Source organism: Triticum urartu, chromosome 3, assembly GCF_003073215.2.
Source record: "Triticum urartu cultivar G1812 chromosome 3, Tu2.1, whole genome shotgun sequence".
Lineage (NCBI taxonomy): Eukaryota > Viridiplantae > Streptophyta > Magnoliopsida > Poales > Poaceae > Triticum > Triticum urartu.
The window spans coordinates 160,420,231-160,441,224 of NC_053024.1; positions in this window are offsets into that span (position 1 = coordinate 160,420,231).

Consider the following 20,994-nt stretch of genomic DNA (forward strand, 5'->3'; position numbering starts at 1 on the left):
TTTTGATGGTTTTTTTACACCACCGTTTGAGATTATGGTATCGCACACAATTTCGTCGAAGGGTCTCTGATCGTAGTGTCGCGTTAGCAGCATCCTGCAGTAGTGTTAGTTCCATGAGCTATATGTTGTTAAGAATTACCAAAACCACCCAGGGGTTAGTTGCACTTTCAATCTCCCCCTTTTTGGTAATTGATGACAACATATAGATCAACGCTTCGACAAATGATAATAAGAATGAAATACATCGTCGCTTTGAGAAGTATGTGATAAGCAAGAGCTCCCCCTAAGTTTGTGCATTATTTAAAATTTTGCTTTTGAATGCAAATGCGCAATCGATTAGGATCATGGGTTACTCTTCCATGTCACATACATCTTGGTGGAGTGCTCAAACTGATAGAATATGAAACATGCACTCATCACCAAGACAAAGTATGAATGATCATACATGAGAGATAGATAATATCATCATCCAAGCACAAACATTAAAGTATGGTATGATCAAGCACATGACCATACAAGTATCTCACACACATAAATAGAGTATCAACCAAACAAGCAACCAAATAAGTAGCAAGAGATAGCAAAAAGAAGCAAAGCACTCTCTCTCTCTCTCGAAGCCTATGATCTATACACTTTCTCCCCATTTGGCAACAAGTTACCAAAAATATTGAAAATGCATAGTGCTATGCGGCTCTCTAAGCTTGATCTCCGGGAGCTCCGGAGTGTGAAGGTGGCGTGGAGAGGAGTCCTGCAACGAATGCATCTGAAGAAGACCGAGGAGCTGGTGGAGTTGCAACTGGAGGAGAAATGGAGGCTGTAGCTGCTGGTGCTGATGTAGTAGCCCTAATGTCTGTCACTGGAACTGTTGCAGACCTCTATGCCCTAGGCACTCTCTGAAAAACTTAAGTGGTAGCTTTCCCTCTTCCCTCTTCAGCTTCATCCTGGAGCTGCTCAACTGCAGTCTACAGCTCTGTGACCTTCAAGTCTAGATCATAAAACTTTGTTTCTATGATCCTTTCAAGACTCTCTTGATTTTGAGTCAGGGTGGCCAAACCTTTCTCAATCCTCAAGGTAGCCTGAATGAGATAGACAAGTTGATCTTGTTTGGACTTGAGAAATATTTAGGATGCCTCTTCAGCACTTGGCATCTTGGCTGCCTTCTCTGCTTTTTCTTTTTCTCTCTTCTCCTGAGCCTCTACTGATGTAGGATGTGAAGCATCCATAACAACTGTGTTGTCCTCACGATCAGGCCTCAAGGGAAGGTGCTCTTTGTCCAGGAGATACATGCCTTTGGCCATCTTGGAGTTGATGAGCATCTGAATGTGTGGAGCATACCCACATGATCTCTTTTAGTCTGCTGCAGTTCTCTTGATGGTTTCAACTATCAAGCTCATCACCTTGAATTTCTATGGCACATCAAATAATTGAAGCAGGTTGATGGAGTGGCCTCTGATCATCATGTGATCTCCTAATTTGGGAAACAAGGTGTGCCTGAAAATGGTGTTCATGGTGGCCAATCCAGACAACAAGTAGTACACTGACCCTAGTCTGTGTGTCTCCAAGGCCTTGTCAGGTATCTCCTTGTACATATTGGCCATGGAGTTTTGATCCTTCCTTGGCTTTGCATAGACATAAATTTCATCCTCAGCTTCTTCTGGAGCATTGATGAGCTTGGCCCACTCAACAACTATGGACTAATACCATATACCCTCAGACATCCAGACAATCTTCCCATCTGGGTAAAAGTGTGCAGTAGAGTAAAATTGCATGATCAGCTCATCATTCCACTTGGTCAATTTCTGACCCACAAAGGTGTCAGCTCCATTGAGTCTGAAGCTCTCATGCACTCCAGGGAAATGATCTTCATTGTTGTCAATGTACTTCCAATCCACCCATTTCATATCACACACAATGGGCTTCTTATCCAAAAGCACAGTCTCATAGAAGTCCTATTGTTCCTTGGTGTGAAATCTGTAGTCCACAGCAGTCCTTCTCCTCACAGCATAGGGGTCTGATTGTCTCCACAGTCTAAGACCTGCATCCTTTCTCTCCTTCATGTTTTCAGCTACTGGGTGATTTTCATCATGATTAGGAATCTTAGGCTTCAATTTTCTTAGCACTTGGGCTTCTCCTTCTTCTTCTTCCACTTTAGGCACTGGGGCCTTGTTTTTCTCAGCAGCAGGGATATTTCTAGTGCTTCTCTTTGGAGCAGTCTTTGAAGCTTGAGCAATGGTCTTGGGGGTAGTCTTGGGTTTTGATGGAGCAGCCCCAGACTTGATGGCATCCCCCATCAACTTCTGAGTCTTTGGTTCTGGTGCAACATCTTCCTCATGATCCTCTTCCTCATCCTCAGCTGGGTCTCTCATCATAGAGGATCTGCCAATTACTCTGGCCATGGTCTTCTTGACCCTTTCCTTTCTCTTCTTGCCATCACCAGCCTCTTTTGGTGCAAGAGTGAACTCAATGGTTTCCTGTGTTGAGGCTCTGGCTTTGGACATGGGCACTCTCTTGGCAGGAGCTTTCTTGTGCAAACTAGGCTTGGTTGCAGCAGCAGTAGCATACTCCTTTTTCAGCACTTTCTTGGAGGTGACTTCCTCCTCAACAGCAACATAGTCTTCATCTTCAGAGTCTGAGTTTCCCTTCTTCCTTGTCCTGGTTGCAGCTTTTGGCAAGTTTCTTGGGGTGCTTTTGCTACCCTCATCATAGCTGCAAGAGGGGCTAGTGCCCTCACTCAGGTTAACCTGTTCCTCAAACTTGTTCTGGCTGTCACTTTGATCAAACATAGCTGAAACTGCAAACTGACTTGAAATTTGACCCTGTGAATAGATATAGTTGAGATAGAGTGGATGAGCATCACAAAGTGCAGAGATTTTGCAAAACAATTGAGTCAATAACTTAGTTTTAGTTTTCTACAGAAAGCATTTCGGAGCTACCGATTTGTTGAACTCGGTGACACCGAAGCAATATTAGAGTCCAAACTAGTGGAATCGGTCAGACCGAGACACAGTTCGGTGACTCCGAGATTGCTAGGGTTTCACTGAGGATCAAACTCGGTCACACCGATTTGTAAGTTTCGGTCAGACCGAAAATTACAAGTGCAATGGCATAGGCCAAATCGGTGAGACCGATTTCTACAACTCGGTCAGTCCGAGATGAGTTCGGCGGAAACCTAACCTTAAATTTCCGAATCAAATCTAATCTAAAGGAAGTTTTTGCTGGATAGAACAATCTCATACGTTGTAAGAATCATGGCATGCAGGAATCAGAGGTTAAGATTGCACATAGGGGTCGAGTTTGTCGGCGTCCTAGGAACAGGGGTCCCCAGACTTGCCTGCCTGCGGCCCACAGCGTGGCTCCACCAGCTGCCCTGTACGGCCCATCTTCATCAGCTAACACTCAAGACCCTCGCGAGGGGCCAAGCCTTGCGAGGCGGACGACGCAAGACCTCCTCGGGGGTGGCCTCACTAGGCTGGCTCACGAGGAGCGAAGAGATCAAGGCAAGGGGCACGTCGCGAGGTTCCTGTGCCGCAAGCCATGACGACCAAGGCCAGGCGGGCGCCAGAGCGTGCAGCATACTCATTTCCTCTTTGGTGCTTGTCGGTGTCAAAACCGGCGGATCTTGGGTAGGGGGTCCCGAACTGTGCGTCTAGGCAGATGGTAACAGGAGACAAGGGACACGGTGTTTTTACCCAGGTTCGGGCCCTCTCGATGGAGGTAAAAGCCTACTCCTACTTGATTAATATTGATGATATGGGTAGTACAAGAGTAGATCTACCACGAGATCAGAGAGGATAAACCCTAGAAGCTACCCTATGGTATGATTGTTGTTCGTCCTATGGACTAAAACCCTCCGGTTTATATAGACACCGGAAAGGGTTAGGGTTACACAGAGTCAGTTACAATGGGAGAAGATCTACATATCCGTATCGCCAAGCTTGCCTTCCACGCCAAGGAAAGTCTCATCCGGACATGGGACGAAGTATTCAATCTTGTATCTTCATAGTCCAAGAGTTCGGCCAAAGGTTATAGTCCGGCTATCCGGACACCCCCTAATCCAGGACTCCCTCAGTAGCCCCTGAACCAGGCTTCAATGACGACGAGTCTGGCGCACAGATTGTCTTTGGCATTGCAAGGTGGGTTCCTCCTCCAAATACTCCATAGAAGATTTTTGAACACAAGGATAGTGTCCGGCTCTGCAAATTAAATTCCACATACTACCATAGAGAGAATAGTATTTACACAAATCTAATCTGCTGACGTATTCCGTAGCGTGACATCACACCACGGCCAAGCCTTTATTCAAATCGTTTTACTGTCCCACCTCAGTAAGTTTAGCGAGGCAGTTTCCTTGGCACGTCTTGTCGAAGCAGAGATCGTGTCCCCTTATTCCAGGATTCTCATCAATACGGACGTGGGTAACCCAACCGTGCCATTGATTACGGCGCTTGGGAGATAAGCGAGTTTTACCAGGCGGGTGGGGACGCGCAGTTTCGTCCACCCATATAAGGGGATAAGGATCCACCTTTTCACCCACGCCTTCTTCCTCCTTTGCTCAACCATTCTCGTGCACACGAGCTCCAGCGCCCAAGTCCGCATTCCCCACCTCAACCTTCTCCAACCATGTCCGGAGCGAGAGGCAAGTGGATGGTCTCCTCCGTCACGGAGGGGCACATCAAAAAGCTGAGGAAGGCCGGATACTTGTCTGACGACATCGTGCACTGGCTCCCAGAAGAGGGGCAGCTCATCCCCACCCCCAGGCCCCATGAGAGGGTGGTGTTCCTCACCCATTTCCTCCGCAGACTAGGCTTCCCTCTCCACCCATTTGTCCGAGGGCTCATGTTCTACTACGGCCTGGATTTCCACGATCTGGCCCCGAACTTCATCCTCAACATCTCGGTGTTCATCGTCGTGTGCGAGGCCTTCCTCTGCATCCAGCCCCACTTCGGCTTATGGCTGAAGACCTTCAATGTCAAGCCGAAGGTAGTGGGCGGCCGCCAAGCGGAGTGCGGAGGTGCCATGGTGGGCAAGATGCCCAACGTCCTATGGCTCGAGGGCTCCTTCGTGGAGACCATAAAGGGGTGGCAATCGGGATGGTTCTACATCACCGAGCCGCGCGACCCTGCATGGGTCGCAGCCCCTGAGTTCCGATCCGGAATCCCTACGCGGCTCACCTCCTGGAAAGAGAAGGGACTGCCGTGGGGCAAAAAAGGAGAGCTGACCGGACTCCAAACATGCATCCAAATCCTGGTGAGCAAGAGGCTCAAACTCGTCAACGTAGTCCAGGTCATGCTCATCCGCCGGATCCTCCCGTGCCAACAACGGGCTTTCAGCTTGTGGGAGTTTAATCCGGCACAGCACCGAACCCCGAGTAGGCTCTTAGACACTACGTATGAAGATGCCTAGAAGGTGTTGTTCAAGGGAACCGAGGCTCCCGCATCCTCTACCGAGGATCGCGGAACCAGCGCGCAGCGTCAAGCCAACGCGGTAAGCTGTTTTTACCTCTTACAGGATATTTGTCTTTCATAGTTTGACTCTATGCGGGATCTAAACTCCCTTACCTTTGACAGGATTGGCAGGAGACGTCCGGACAGACCAAATGTCCGGCTCCTTTGCCCGAAGACCCAGCGGACGCCCGCTTGGCGGAGCTGCTGGTTCCGGACCCCTACGTGGTGCCGGAGAAGAAGGCCAAGAAGAAGGCCACGGGAACCAGGAAGAGTTCCCGACGCCCGGTGGAGTCGGACTCATCGTCCGATGACTCCGAGGCGGACTCCTCCCACGAAGACGAGGAGGAGGAAAGAGAGGTCTCTCCCCCAGCGGGGGGAGAGAAGAAAAGGAAGGCCGCCCCAATGGGGGAGGCCAGTGGGTCCAAGAAAGGAAGGACCCTCCCTCCGGACTACTCCACCAATGCCGACGACGATGAAGAGGAGTGGATGCATAGGGCCAAGCCCCTGGCGAAATCGTAAGTATTCGGACACCAGAGTGATTCCTAGTGTTCCTTCATTGCACAGCTTCTCCTTACACCTGAATATAATTATGCAGTCCGCCCAAAGACCGGCTCGACGTGTCGTCGAGCGGTTCCTGGATTCGTCAGATGTGAATTCGCTTCCGACCACCACCTCCCCCGCCCTACGGACGACGCCGAGGTGTTGTCCCAGGAGGTTCCAAGCCAGGAGGAGGTGGTCCTGGAGGCTCCGCAAGGCGACCTCCCGGACCCCAGGCGCCCAGGGGACAAAGCCCCCAAGGGCTCCAAGTCCGGCCCTGGGCTGGACACCGCACTGGAACCTTCAATGGTTCCGTAGTACGGCAGGCGGCCCCCAAGTAAGAAGGGCAAGCCTACAATGCCGGTGACCTCCGCCAAACCGGAGGCACCGAATAATTTGCTGGAGGTGCTTAACGTCGCCTCCACCGACAAGGAGAACTGCACTGTTATGAGAGCGGTGATCCAGAAGGTTCGGTCCGCTAAAAGCGGGCTGACTGAAGCTTGTGCCAGCCTGCTAACAGGCTTTGAGGTATGTAAAAAATATGTGAAAATATTACCGCATAGACAGTAGCCCCTGATGCTCTGTTTGGCGTTCGGAAAGAAAAGCCGAATAGAGGATCTAATAATATTCGCAGGAGTCTAACAAAAGTAAGTCAATATGCGTATGCAGGCTTCGCTGCCGGCGTCTGCCGCACTGACTGCGGAGGTGGACACGCTGAAGCAGAACCTCGAGCGGTCCGAGCAAGAGCTCGGCCTTGCCAAGAAGCAGCTCAAGGACAAGGAAGGTAAGAGATACCTTATTTAAATATATAAAAGGTGCAATTGCAAAAAATGACAGGATTAACGTGGCTATTGTAGGGGCCACAACTGTGGTGGCAACCCTTAAGCAAGCGTTGTCCGAGGCCGAAAAGAAGGCAGCCACGGAGCATACCGAGTGGGAGAAGCAGGAGGCGTGGGTTGGCGAGGTGCAGCAAGAGCTCCAGGCTCTCATGACAAAACATGAGAGTTTGGAGCTTGACTCGAAGACGCAAGAGTCCGAGCTCGCGGCGGCACTTGAAGATGCCAATTCTGCCAAGGCCGAAGCCCAGAAGGCCCTCCAGGAGGTTGAGGCGATGAAGAAGATAGCGGCGGGTAAGGCATTCTTTATGCAACGCAAGCACGTGAAAGTGAATTACTTGTTACTTACCCGAGTCCGGAGCTCTCCAGGAGCATTCGCAGATTTGCCCCGTAGTGTGTCAGATGCCGTCGCCTTCTACCGGGCCGAGGAGGGGAGCTCGACGGAGAAGGTGTTCTGGTCTCAGTGTGCTGAGGCCGGACACCCTGTGCCCTTGAGCGACCAGCTGAAGCAACTGGTCGAGCTCCATAAGGTGGCCGAACAGGCCATGAAGGGCCTCATAGTTCGGCTTTGGCCTGGAGAGGCTCTGCCTGGGAGCTACTTCGGGCTAGTGAGGCGGCTGGTGGATGCCTATCCATGGCTTGAAGTAATCAAGCGCTCTGTCTGCATCGAGGGTGCCCGTAGGGCGCTTGCCCGTGCTAAAGTACACTGGGGCAAGATGGATGCAGAGAAGCTTGTGAAGGACGGGCCACCGCCGGGCAAGGAGCATCGCCACCCCGAGATGTACTATGAGGGTGTTCTGAAGGGTGCCCGCCTTGTGGCGGATGAATGTCCCATGGATGTAATATTTGAGTAAACTTGCTCGTGTGATCCTGTATGCTGAAAACTTGTTCATATGCGCTATGCAATGCTTGTTTTAATTTAAAATATTACCTTCTATGCGGCCGTTTATAAAATCTGAGAGATGGCAATTCGTCGGCTTCTGCCCCCATGCCACGAGTGCTGGGATGTTCGGGATTAACCTGAGCACTCCTTTTCCCATTCTTGGGTCCTTCGAGGGAGGTGCTCAGCACAACGAACAAGGCAATCGGACTATAATGCGTTATCACTCTCACTTAGCCATAGAGTTCTATAATTTTAAATTTCAGCGAAGCCCCTAGTGTTCGGAAGACCGAATTCGGGGCGCTATACACGCTTAGGCCGGACAAAGCCGAATCCTCGCTCTAAGCGGCATAAGTCTTTAGGGACTCGAAACCTTCTCGAACAGCGACCAGCTCTCGCCCTATCATGACAGTCAGTTTTAGCTTTCTCTACTGAGGTGCTTAGCCCAGCTCAACTGGGGCACAATTGCAGTAGTTCTCCCAGCGCTACCTTAGCCGATATAGCGGAACGTAAGGTACCAAAGCATGGGAGCCGGGCAAACCCAACTATTGACCAAAGACATGATTCGGAGCTGATGCATATAATGCTATAAGTTCGGAGGGCCGCACTTGTGAAAGTGTTCGGACTTCTCATGCCGTATTATGGGGTGCTTGAGCCCCTGGCGTATTGGCCGTACCAGAGTGTACGGGTGCATAATGTCATAACTGAACATATGTATTGAAAAATAGAAAATGCAATAATAAGCTGAAGCTGAGCATTGTTTATTAAAAGGCTGCTATAAAAGTAGAACGATACAAATAGTGCGATAAGCAAGAGATGGGACTATTTGACATGTCCCCCTCTAGGGGCGATCTGCGAGGCGGTATGTAAGACAGGTATTTTGCTCGTTATAGAGACCACCTGGACATTCGACGTAGCTTTCTGCCTCCCTGGCTGTTGCATCGTGTGTTCGGCGATTGTACTATCGGACAGGCCTTCCGGAGAGTGGAGTCCTGAAAGTAAGAAAAGAAAAATGACAAAATCGGGGGCCCCTAGTGCGGTTGAGCCGCTTTGTGTGCATGCCATGGTCGTGCCCCTCCTCTACGACCATGGTATTTCCAGAGCGTAATTATGTATGCGTAGTACTAGTTTCACGATTCCGCGAGGGCTGGGGTTGGGGCCGCATTGCTATACTTGCTTGGAACATGCCAGACGGTCTTGCTGTAGGTTACTCCGGGCGCGCTTGACGGTGTCCGGACTTTTGTTAGTCGGACTGGAGAATTTCCTTGAGAGGCTACTTTGTACCTCCGCCATGAGGGCCGCCGTATGCTCCTCCGTTCGGAGAGAGCGTTCGGTGTTTCCGTTGACCGTAATTACTCCTCGAGGGCCTGGCATCTTGAGCTTGAGGTATGCGTAGTGCGGCACCGCATTGAACTTTGCAAATGCGGTTCGTCCGAGCAGTGCGTGATAGCCACTGCGGAACGGGACTATGTCGAAGATTAACTCCTCGCTTCGGAAGTTATCCGGGGATCCGAAGACCACCTCAAGTGTAACTGAGCCTGTACAGTTGGCCTCTACACCTGGTATGACACCTTTAAAGGTCGTCTTTGTGGGTTTAATCCTTGAGGGATCCATGCCCATTTTTCGCACTGTATCCTGATAAAGCAGGTTCAGGCTGCTGCCGCCGTCCATAAGGACTCTAGTGAGGTGAAATCCGTCGATGATTGGGTCTAGAACCAATGCAGCAAATCCGCCATGGCGGATGCTAGTGGGGTGGTCCCTTCGATCAAAAGTGATCAGGCAGGAGGACCATGGGTTGAACTTAGGGGCGACTGGCTCCAACGCATATACGTCCCTGAGTGCACGCTTCCGCTCCCTTTTGGGGATGTGGGTTGTGTATATCATGTTCACCGTCCGCACTTGTGGCGGGAAGCCCTTCTGTCCACTATTGTTCGGCGGCCGGGGCTCCTCCTCGTCATCGCTATGCAGCCCCTTGTCTCTGTTTTCGGCATTTAACTTGCCTGCCTGCTTGAACACCCAACAATCCCTGTTGGTGTGATTGGCTGGTTTTTCAGGGGTGCCGTGTATCTGGCACGAGCGATCGAGTATTCGTTCCAAACTGGATGGGCCTGGAGTATTTCTCTTGAATGGATTTTTCCGCTGACCGGGTTTAGAGCCTCTGAATCCGGCATTAACTGTCGTATCCTCAGCATTGTCGTCGTTAATGCGGCGCTTGTGCTTGTTGCGACGCGGCCTGCCATAGCTGTCCTTGGTATTCGAATTACCAGGGCTCTTGGTCATGTTATTACTACGAGCTAGCCAGCTGTCTTCTCCCGCGCAAAAGCGGGTCATGAGTGTCATGAGGGCTGCCATGAATTTCGGCTTTTCCTGTACTAGGTTCCGGGCAAGCCACTCGTCACGGATGTTATGTTTGAGGGCTGCTAGGGCTTATGCATCCGGACAGTCGACGATTTGATTTTTCTTGGTTAGGAACCGTGTCCAGAATTGTCTGGCCGATTCCTCTAGCTGCTGAATTATGTGGCTTAGGTCATCGGCGTCTGGTGGTCGCACATAGGTGCCCTGGAAATTGTCGAGGAATGCGGCTTCCAGGTCCTCCCAACAACCAATTGACTCTGCTGGCAAGCTGTTAAGCCAATGCCGAGCTGGTCCTTTAAGCTTGAGTGGGAGGTATTTTATGGCGTGTAGATCATCACCATGGGCCATGTGAATATGAAGGAGATAATCCTCGATCCATACTGCAGGATCTGTTGTGCCATCGTATGATTCGATGTTTACGGGTTTGAAACCCTCGGGGATTTGATGATCCATTACTTCATCTATGAAGCCTAGCGGGTGTGCAGCGCCTCTATACTGGGCTATATCACGACGTAGCTCAAATGAGCTTTGTCTGCTGTGTTCGGCCCGGCCGGATTTTCTATATCCAGCATGATGGTTATCGTCACGTGTCGTGGGGCGCCCACACAATCCGTAGATCGATCTTGTTTGCCTTGCCTTGTCCTCCAATATATCTCGCAGGTCTGGCGCATTTCCCCGTGCCTTGGTATTTTTGGAACGATGCCGGGGTGCGGCTTGAGTGGAGGGCCGAGAGGCCTCTCTGTCACGGCCACGAGGTGGCCGATCGGCCGCATCATGCGCTGGTGATGTAGGTTTAGGTCCTTCCTCCTCTAATCAGGGTAGCAGTCTGCGCTTTGGGTAGCACTTGGAGGGGCGTTCGAGTTCGTACTCCTCGGCCGCAAGGACTTCAGTCCATCTGTCGGCTAGCAAATCTTGATCATCTCTAAGCTGTTGCTATTTGTTCTTAAGGCTACTCGCCGTGGCCATAAGCCTACGCTTAAAGCGCTCTTGTTCAGCGGGATTCTCGGGCATGACAAATTCGTCGTCGCCGAGGCTTGCCTCGTCTTCGGAGGGAGGCATGTAATTATCATCCTCTTCCTCTCTGTCTACCGCCCTCTCAGGAGGGCTGACTTCTCCATCCTCCTGCGCTGAGTCTTGCTGGAGGGAGTTGTCTTCGGCACTGTCCGGGGTGTTGTTGTCTCCCGTGCCGGAATCGCCGTTTTTGCTTTGGCGGGATTTAGAGCGGCGCCGCTGACGCTGGCGCTTAGGCTGCTTCTTGGAGGGGTCATCCTCCGCTGTTCCATCGCCATTGCCTTCTTTTTGGGTGTCCACCATGTATATGTCATACGACAAGGTGGCTTTCCAGTGCCCTATAGGAGCTAGTTCCTGTTCGTCTCCTACATCGTCGTCCATACCGTCGATGTCTTCGGAGTCGAAGTCGAGCATGTCGGTTAAATCATCGATAGTGGCTACGAAGTGGGTGGTGGGTGGGCATCGAATTTCTTCGTCATCCGCATCCTAACCTTGCTGACCATAGTCCGGCCAGGACTCTCCTGATAAAGAGAGAGACTTTAGTGAATTCAGAATGTCGCCGAAGGGCGAGTGCTGAAAGATGTCCGCGGCGGGGAACTCCATGATGGGCGCCTAATCGGATTCGATTGGCAGGGGCGCGGAGGGCTCGGAGTCCGGAGAGGAGTCCGGCACCTTGGAGTCACAGGCTTCGCAGAGGACAAGGCTGGTGTTCGGCTCGATCGCCGTAGAGATTGCAGCCCCCGAGGCGGTGTCCAGCCACCCGTCCTTGAGTGGCGCAGTCGGCTTCGAGCTAAGGGTCGGAGCGGACACGGGTGCGGCCTCCAGGGCACTGTTCGGCGCCAGAGCTAGGTCATTCCCATCATGACAGTGCGGCACGCTCGGCTGTGGCTCGAATCTGCCAAAGATCAAGTCTCCGCGGATGTCAGCCGTGTAGTTCAAACTTCCAAATCTGACCTGATGGCCAGGGGCATAGCTTTCGATCTGCTCCAGATGGCCAAGCGAATTGGCCCGCAGAGCAAAGCCATAGAATACGAAGATTTGTCCAAGGAGAAAAGTCTCACCCTGGACCGCATCGCTGTTGACGATCGAAGGAGCCATCGGGCCTAAAGATGACGACACAGAGGAGCTCTCAATGAAAGCACCAATGTCGGTGTCAAAACCGGCTGATCTCGGGTAGGGGGTCCCGAACTGTGCGTATAGGCGGATGGTAACAGGAGACAAGGGACACGATGTTTTTACCCAGGTTCGGGCCCTCTTGATGGAGGTAAAACCCTATTCCTGCTTGATTAATATTGATGATATGGGTAGTACAAGAGTAGATCTACCACGAGATCAGAGAGGCTAAACCCTAGAAGCTAGCCTATGGTATGATTGTTGTTCGTCCTACGAACTAAAACCCTCCGGTTTATATAGACACTGGAAAGGGTTAGGGTTACACAGAGTCGGTTACAATGGGAGGAGATCGACATATCTGTATTGCTAAGCTTGCCTTCCACGCCAAGGAAAGTCCCATCCGGACACGGGACGAAGTCTTCAATCTTGTATCTTCATAGTCCAAGAGTCCAGCCAAAGGTTATAGTCCGGCTATCCGGACACCCCCTAATCCAGGACTCCCTCAGTGCTAAAGAGGCAAGCGCAAGCGAGGAGGCCCGTGGCATCAGGCAAAGGTTTCCATATCGGTGCAACAAGACCAAGACCAGCAGGACGGCAGGACGGAGGTCACCGTGGAGCCCAGGACGGCGTCACCACCAGAGCCTTTGGGAGGCGAAGACCACCTTTAGTCAGGATAACTTGTACTAGTTGTCTCCCTTCAAATTTGGCCGTTGTTGGATCCCTTCCCGCCTACATTTGGGAAGAGGACCAGGGCCTCTATAAATAGGACCAACCACCACAGTAGGAAGGGACAAGGACTGATCTTGGGCCATTCAGATCATCCTCAACCACACAAGCTCACCGAGATCAAGGACACCTCTCCTCAGGAGGTTGTTCTTCCCTTGTACCTATTCATCCTCAGCCCAAGGGGCAATCCACCACACCACACTGGAGTAGGGTATTACACCATATCGGTGGCCCGAACTAGTATAAACCCTGTGTCCCTTGTTCTGCAAGTTCGACGCGCTGAGATTTGAGATCGCGGTGAGTGTGTGAGCTAGAGGGGGAGAGATCTTCGTGCGCACCCCAGTGTTAGAACCTCAAGGGTTTTAACGGAACCCGCAATCCGACATTTGGCGCGCCAGGTAGGGGTGCGCCGAAGCCTCTCTCCCATCAGCGGACCCGCCAACGCCCTGCAGCGCCGATGTCCGGCGACCCAAGGGCCGATGCCGACCACTGGGCAGCTTCGCCAGCCCAGGCGGCATCGTCCGCTCAAGAAGACCTCAACTCTGCGCTCCAGGCGGCACGCGCACCACCAAACTCCGCGGGGCGCGGGCGGCGTGGTCCGACGCCCTCCAACCTTACCCCACGGCGTGCGCAGGCCGCCGCAAGGGCCTCGAGCTACACCGCGGCGATGGCACCGCACACCCGACGAGAGCAAGCAAACATGAGGGCCGCACTCATAGTGGCACGGGAGCTGCTGCGGTGCCGGCTAATGGTGAGCGGCCGCGATGCGTTGCTAGAACGCATCGCTAAGCTACTGGACACTGTGACCAGGGGCATGCCGCCCTTCTGCTCCCTACCTATGCCTCAAGTCGTGGCCGGGTCACATGGTGGACCTCACCGCACGCGGACGCTCCCAGGCGCATCAGGGGGATTCGTCGACAGCGACGCAGCTGCTGGAGCCGGGCGCCCAGCCACACCTGTGCCTCCACCGATGGGCGCGGTCGCGGGTACTGACCCCTACGACCCAGGCAGGATGCCACCCTTCCATCCTCGGGGCGGCGTGCTGGGCCCAATGGCGTGGAGCGCGGAGCACTTCGGCGGGGTTTCTGGGGCAACGGCTCCGGAAGCCTACGTGCCCCGCAGGATGGACCAAGAGTACACGCCGGAAGATGGCCCCGGCTCGTTCCTCGAGTCGGGTTGGGAAGAGGAGACACTAGAAGTTGAGGCCTTCCATGAGCCACATGGGAGCCTTGCCGACCCCGCTGGTGACAACAACTGCAGGGTACCACTAAACTCCCAGGAACAAGCTTATGCTAATAATGAATCGCAAGTGAATCAGGGCACAACGGTGGATGATGACCCCAGCGCGGCAACCCAGGGGAGGCGCACTGGGGGTTGCGTGGGAGGAGCCGGGAGCAAGGCCCCTCCCCACACTGCGTGGAGCAAGGCGTCGCCCGAAGGTAGGTCCTCTGCCGGGGAGGCACTGGCGAGCCTTCCCCCGGCAGAGGGCCCGTGGTCGCCAAGGGTGCCGGTAGCGTCCCCTTTGCCCCTTGGCATCGTCCTGGTTTCCGGACGCCCCAACGGTGGTCGAGGGTGGCACAAAGCGGGCCCTCACCTGGCGATATGAAGCAAGGCTCACGCATGTGAAGGTCTCCGCTCGTGACACTCTCATGTAATAATAAGTCGGGTTGTACACGCCCCGGAGTCTTCGGAGAGGTGCCCTCGGGCCTCGGGGGCTCCCACCCACATCTTAGTGGAAGCACCATGCTCCGCGCTGGCCGTCGACACTGTCCCCCAATGACTATGCTCACAACCAGTGAAAGCACTTAGCTCCGTGTTGGTGGGAAGATAAGAAGACTAGCTAGGTGCTGGACGCGGCCATTTGCTTTTGCCCCCTTTTTTGTAGCTCGGACTTGCAGCTTTTGATCTTGAATTTGAAGTCGTATTTCCATTAGCAGTCGTGGGGGCATCCTTTCTCGTTCGTGTTGATTTCATGAGTTTCTGGATTCGTGTTTTGTTTGGGATTTGCGTCTGCTATTTCCCCCCTTCCTAGCGCCTCGCGAGCGGGGGCTGGCGGCAGCGTACACGCGCTACGCGCGCACCTCGCCATTACTGGCGCTCGCTTCTCGCGAGGCCCTCTCGGGTGGACCGGTGGACCCCTCAGGAAACCAAAACCTCGCGAGCTCGTGAGGGCTCCCTTCAGAAGGAATGCACATCTGCAACCGCCAAACCAGTTTGAAGCTCAACTGAACCAAACTAAGTTACGGCAGCAAGCCCGCAAGGGGTGTCGCGAGCACACAAAAGCGCACTTTAAGCCTAGCCTAGGGAATAAAGTGGTAGTCTATTTACATGAGGGGCTCCCCCTCCAAAAAATGCTCTTACATTGTGAGGGGTCGTACCCAAGCTTTTGCGTGCAGGTTCAAAATAAGGGAGCATGGGCTCAGTCGGACATGTCGCTCGCCTCATCTCCTAAATTGCTTTCGGACAGGCTGCTGGCGCCATCGCTGTCGTTGTCTCCACCGCCATCAACCATGTCGCCCTCATCTGCTGCGACCACCACCACGTCATTGTCAGAAGCAAAGGCCCTAACAAGGGCATCCACATTGTCGTCCACCCAGCGCGCTAGGTTGTCCCAGATGACCTCATGCACTGGCGCAACGGCGGCGTCAAAATTGAAGTCAGGATTGGTGTTCAAAAGATGGCTGAAGACGCGAGAGAATGTGCGCCCGAGGAAGCCCCGACTCTTTTTGTCCACAAGCTCGCGAGCCCTCTCAGCTTATTTCTCCAGGCATGTCACGACGTCGGTGAAGAAACGATGATGGCTGGCATAGTCCTCGGCGTGTGGGTGGGGAGCATGCTCATCGCAGATGGTACCAAGCGCCTGATTGACTCTCGTCCTGAGGTCCTGAAGCATGGGGATGTGATCGTGCAGTAGCGTCTGCCGGCAAAGCGCCTCCTCCCTGCTCTGCTGCGTGAAGGACTCGGCGCTGGCAACCCGCTACTGAAGGGAGAGCAGCTCAGCACGGGTGGAGGCCAGCTCATCCTGCACTGAGATCAGGGCAGCCGCGACGGCTTTCTTGCGCTGCTCCGCCTCTACCAGCCCTGACCTGAGGGCAGCGGTCCTGCCCACAGCTTTAGCTTCCACGAGCTTTAGCTTCAGGTCGTACCTGCCAGAAAGATCCGCGTGAGCCTCAGCCACCCTCCGGTCGACCTCCTCCTGGGCCATGGCCTCACGCGCGCCGACAGCATCCTATGCTTGGGCGACTTGGTGCTCCGTCATATCCAAACGCTTAAGCTCGAGGCTGCGCTCCGTGGTCTCCAGCAATAGCGCTTCTTCATGCCTCGACATCTCCTCCTCCTCGGATGTCGCGCCCTTCATCGACGCCAAGATAGCCCTGCGTGCCTCCACCTGCTGCTCCAGGGAGGCATTCAAGGCTTGGAGCTCCCGCATGCGCTCCTCGGCGGCCGCACGGCGATGGTCCGCCTCCCTGGCCTCTTCCAAGGCCCGAGTGCTGGCCTCCCGCAAGGTTGCCAGGGATGCCTCGGCCTTTTCTTTGGCGTGCTCACGCTGGAGGCGCCCGAGGTTGATAGCCACCTTCAGTTGATGCCACTCCTCCACCAGCCGGAGATCCTCGGCTTCAAGGCGAGTGAGGGAGTCCTGGATTAGGGGGTGTCCGGATGGCCGGACTATACCTTCAGCCAGACTCCTGGACTATGAAGATACAAGATTGAAGACTTCGTCCCGTGTCCGGAAGGGACTTTCCTTGGTGTGGAAGGCAAGCTTGGCGATACGGATACATAGATCTCCTACCATTGTAACCGACTCTGTGTAACCCTAACCCTCTCCGGTGTCTATATAAACCGGAGGGTTTTAGTCCGTAGGACAACACATAACAATCATACCATAGGCTAGCTTCTAGGGTTTAGCCTCCTTGATCTCGTGGTAGATCTACTCTTGTACTACCCATATCATCAATATTAATCAGGCAGGACGTAGGGTTTTACCTCCATCAAGAGGGCCCGAACCTGGGTAAAACTTCGTGTCCCTTGTCTCCTGTTACCATCCGCCTAGACGCACATTTCGGGACCCCCTACCCGAGATCCGCCGGTTTTGACACCGACATTGGTGCTTTCATTGAGAGTTCCTCTGTGTCGTCGCTTTTAGGCCCGATGGCTCTTCCGATCATCAATAGCGATGCAGTCCAGGGTGAGACTTTTCTCCCCGGACACATCTTCGTCTTTGGCGGCTTTGCACTGCGGGCCAATTCGCTTGGCCATCTGGAGCAGATCGAAAGCTACGCCCCAGGCCATCAGGTCAGGTTTGGAAGTTTAAACTACACGGCTGACATCCGCGGGGACTTGATCTTCGACGGATTCGAGCCACAGCCGAGCGCGCCGCACTGTCATGATGGGCATGATCTAGCTCTACCGCCAAACAGTGCCCAGGAGGCCGCACATGCATCGGTTCCGACCCTCAATTCGGAGCCAACTGCGCCGATCAAGGATGAGTGGTTGGACGCCACCTCGGGGGCTGCGATCCCAACGGCGATTGAGCCGGACGCCAGCCCCGTGCTCTGCAAGGCCCGTGACTCCAAGGGGCCGGACTCCGAGCCCTCCGCGCCCCTGCCGATCGAATCCGATTGGGCACCGGTCATGGAGTTTACCGCCGCGGACATCTTTCAGCACTCGCCCTTTGGCGATATCCTGAAGTCACTAAAGTCTCTGTCATTATCAGGAGAGCCCTGGCCGGACTGCGGTCAGCAAGGTTGGGATACGGACGATGAAGAAATTCAAAGCCCACCCACCACCCACTTTGTAGCCACTGTCGATGATCTAACCGACATGCTCGACTTCGACTCCGAAGACATCGACGGTATGGACACCGATGCAGGAGACAATCAAGAACCAGCACCTATAGGGCACTAGAAAGCCACCTCGTCGTATGACATATACATGGTGAATACCCCAAAAGAAGGAGATGGCGATGGAACGGCGGGGGATGACCCCTCCAAGAAACAACCTAAGCGCCGGCGTCAGCAGCGCCGCTCTAAATCCTGCCAAAGCAAAACCGGTGATTCCGGCTCGGGAGATAATAATACTCCGGATAGCGCCGAAGAACACCCCCTCCAGCAAGATTCAGCACAGGAGGACGGAGAAGCCAGCCCTCATGAGAGAGCGGCAGACAGAGAGGTCGAGGATGATAATTATATGCCTCCCTCTGAAGACGAGGCAAGCCTCGACGACGACGAATTCGTCGTGCCAGAGGATCCCGTCGAACAAGAGCGTTTCAAACGCAGGCTTATGGCCATGGCAAGCAGCCTCAAGAAAAAATAGCAACAGCTTAGAGCTGATCAAGATCTGCTAGCCGACAAATGTACTGAAGTCCTTGCGACCGAAGAGTATGAACTCGAACGCCCCTCCAAGAGCTACCCAAAGCGCAGGATGCTACCCTGATTAGAGGAGGAAGCACCTAAACCTACATCACCAGCGCATGATACGGACGATCAGCCACCTCGTGGCCGAGATAGAGAGGCCTCTCGGCTCTCCACTCAAGCCGCACCCCGGCGCTGCTCAAAACATTCTAAGGCACGGGAAAATGCGCCAGACCTGCGAGACATATTGGAGGACAAGGCTTGGCAAACAATATCGATCTACGGATCGCGCGGGCGCCCTGTGGCACGTGACGGTGATCGTCACCCCGGATATAATAAATCCGGCCGGGCCGAACACAATAGACAAAGCTCGTTTGAGCTGCGTCGTGATATAGCTCAATACAGAGGCGCCGCACACCCACTATGCTTCACAGATGAAGTAATGGATCATCAAATTCCTGAGGGTTTCAAACCCGTGAACATCGAATCATACGATGGCACAACAGATCCCGCGGTATGGATCGAGGACTATCTCCTTCATATCCACATGGCCCGCGGCGATGATCTACACGCCATCAAATACCTCCCACTCAAACTTAAAGGACCAGCTCGGCATTGGCTCACCAGCTTGCCAGCATAATCAATCGGTTGTTGGGAGGACCTGGAAGCCGCATTCCTTGACAACTTCCAGGGCACTTATGTGCGACCACCAGACGCCAATGACCTTAGCCACATAATTCAGCAGCCAGAGGAATCGGCCAGGCAATTCTGGACACGGTTCCTAACAAAGAAAAACCAAATAGTCGATTGTCCAGACGCAGAGGCCCTAGCAGCCTTCAAGCACAATATCCGCGATGAGTGGCTTGCCCGGCACCTTGGACAAGAAAAGCTGAAATCTATGGCAGCCCTCACGACACTCATGACCCGCTTTTGCATGGGAGAAGACAGTTGGCTAGCTCGTAGAAATAACTTGACCAAGAACCTTGGTAATTCGGACACCAAGGACAACAGTGGCAGGTCGCGTCAGAACAAGCAAAAGCGCCGCGTTAACAGCGACAGCAACGAGAATACGGCAGTCAATGCCGGATTCAGAGGCTATAAATCCGGTCAGCGGAAAAAGCCATTCAAAAGAAATACTCAGGGCCCATCCAGTTTGGACCGAATACTTGACCGCTTGTGCCAGATACATGGCACCCCCGAAAAGCCAGCCAATCACACCAACAGGGATTGTTGGGTGTTCAAGCAGGCAGGAAAGTTAAATGCCGAAAATAGAAACAAGGGGCTGCGTAGCGATGACGAGGAGGAGCCCCGGCCGCCGAACAACAGTGGATAGAAGGGTTTTCCCCCACAAGTGCGGACGGTGAACATGATATACGCAACCCACATCCCCAAGAGGGAGCGGAAGCGTGCGTTAAGGGACGTATATGCGATGGAGCCAGTCGCCCCAAAGTTGAACCCGTGGTCCTCCTGCCCGATCACCTTCGATCGAAGGGACCACCCCACTAGCACCCGTCATGGCGGATTCGCCGCATTGGTTCTAGACCCAATTATTGACGGATTTCATCTCACAAGAGTCCTTATGGACGGCGGCAGCAGCCTGAACCTGCTTTACCAGGATACAGTGCGGAAAATGGGCATAGATCCCTCGAGGATTAAGCCCACCAAAACGACCTTTAAAGGCGTCATACCAGGTGTAGAGGCCAACTATACAGGCTCAGTTACACTTGAAGTGGTCTTCGGATCTCCGGATAATTTCCGAAGCGAGGAGTTAATCTTCGACATAGTCCCGTTCCGCAGTGGCTATCACGCACTGCTCAGGCGAACCGCATTTGCAAAGTTTAATGCGGTACCGCACTATGCATGCCTTAAGCTCAAGATGCCAGACCCTCGAGGAGTAATCACGGTCAATGGGAACACCGAATGCTCCCTCCGAACGGAGGAGAACACGGCGGCCCTCGCAGCGGAAGTACAAAGCAGCCTCTCAAGGCAGCTCTCCAGTCCGGTCGTTAAACGTCCGGACACTGTCAAGCGCGCCCAGAGTAACCTACAGCAAGACCGCCTGGCATGTTCCGAGCAGGCGTAGCAATGCGGCCCCAACTCCAGCCCTCGCGAAATAGCAAAACCAGTGCTTTGCGTACATAACTACACTCTCAAAATACCATGGGCACAAGGGGAGGGGCACCATCACGGCACGCCCGAAACACAGCTTAAACCGCACTAGGGGCTGCCAATTTCTTCATTTTCTCTTACTTTCAGGACTCCATACTTCGGAAGACTTATTCAGCAAACCAACTGCCGCACAAACGATGCAAGAACCAGGGAAGCAGAAAAGCTACGCCGCATTGTAGAACTCCCAGGTGGTCTCTATCACGAGCAGTATACCTGTTTTGCATACTATTCCGCAGCCTGCCCCTGGAAAGGACATGTTAAATAGTCCCGCTTTTGCTTATCACACTATTTGTATCATTCTGCTTTGATCGCAGCCTTTCTAGAAACAATGCATAGCTTTTGTCTATTTTTCTACTCTCTTTTTACAAATATATGTTCATTAACGACATGTTACACCCATACACTTTGGTACGGATAATGCGCCAGGGGCTTCAGTACCCCTCAATATGGTGTGAGAAGTCCGAACACTTTAACAAGTGCGGCACCCCAAACTGTGACGCCCCGAGACCGATGTGCCAGGTGTCTTCCAGTTATTCGCTGTCGTTGCCATGTCATTTGCTTGCGTGTTGCAT